At 53.5% G+C, this 1,285-nt stretch overlaps 1 long non-coding RNA gene across 1 annotated transcript in view; it reads left to right on the top strand.

The window, feature by feature from the left end:
- The window catches only part of LOC109290336, a 10,742-nt gene extending 9,969 nt beyond the window's left edge, over window positions 1-773 (top strand). The window contains exon 2 of the long non-coding RNA XR_002095575.1: window positions 42-773. This is a non-coding gene — a long non-coding RNA (uncharacterized LOC109290336). The remainder of the gene's footprint in view (window positions 1-41) is intronic.
- The last annotated feature ends 512 nt before the right edge of the window (window positions 774-1,285 follow it).

The following is a 1,285-nucleotide window of genomic DNA, read 5'->3' as shown; positions in this document are numbered from 1 at the left end:
AGACCGGGGTGTGCAGCCTTCTGGCCCTGCCGGCTGCCTAGGTGAATGGTAATGGGGCTAGTTTGTGGACTAAATGAAACCCATGGGTGAGATCAGTCCATGGACCTGTGCCAGAGTCACCCGGTGGGGTCATCTGCAGGGGCAGTCTGGCACACCCATCTGGCTCTACGCACTGGATCTGACTGTATTGATACCATGTGCTGGCCTGACTCCATGTGCCCGATCTGGTCGTGAAGTGGATTTGGCTATGGAGTGACCCTGAATTCAGTGCATGGGACTGTCATCTGGCTGTCAGGGGAGCCACAGCAGTTAATGCTGCCACCTCTCCCCTGCCACCAAATTTTCCAAACTCATGGAGAGCCCTGTGGACTGGAGGTTGAGCACCAGTGATTTAGACAAAAAAAAAGTCTGTTTCACTTAATTCTTTATCTTTGGTTCTTGTGGACTACACATCATTACAAAATTTGGATTTCTGAGCATTGAGGTAGATGTTAGTACCCAAAAACTGTCTTCACTGACAGGATGGAGCTGCAGACTTTGCAAACCTCTGTTAGATTTTGTGCTTTTTATTTAACTATTTTAGTAAGTCACATTTGAAAATTGTTCTTTTTTTAGCAGCTCTTCTTTAGTGGCTTTAAAATTTTCAGGTTCTGTGCTGCTTTTTGGGATTGCAAAATCCAGCTGAAACAAGCATGACTTCCTTTTAAAAATGACTGAGAATTTTTATTGTAACTGTTCAGTGTAAAGCATGTGAAGGCGGGACAGGGCCTGAGACTCTTGATTTAGCCAGGGCTTGGCTCAGGCTCACTTACCCCAAAGGCTCCAGGTGGGAAAGTGGGGTGTGCTGTGGGCTGGAAGGAGGTGGGGGGCTGCAGGCTGGGGATGGGGGGCACTGGCAGGGCTGGGGAGGGCCCTGTGGGTTGGGTGCGGTTGCAGGTGTTGGTGCCTGCCAGGGCTGAGGGGGGGTTGGGGGCTGTGGGAAGAGCCAGCGGGGCAGGGTGGGAGTGTGTGGGTGGGGGCTGAGGGAGTGGGGAGGTGTCCACAGGTACTCTCAGGCCAGCATGGGAGAATCCAGACAGCATCCCCATGCCCCGCTGGGGATGGGTGGGCAGGTGCCTAGCAGTGTTGAGTAGCCAGGATACCTGCCCAGTCGCCCACTCCTGTGAGGAGGCGGCAGTGGCCATGGTACAGCACTGCAGCATGGGACACTGCAGTGTGTCAGAGGCTGGGGCAGGTGATGAGCTGCTGCTGCCATCCATGTGCCATTGTGCCAGGCCAGGCAGCT

Source organism: Gavialis gangeticus, unplaced genomic scaffold (assembly GCF_001723915.1).
Source record: "Gavialis gangeticus isolate Ggan-Ray unplaced genomic scaffold, GavGan_comp1, whole genome shotgun sequence".
NCBI lineage: Eukaryota > Metazoa > Chordata > Crocodylia > Gavialidae > Gavialis > Gavialis gangeticus.
This window is presented reverse-complemented; position numbering and strand designations above follow the sequence as displayed.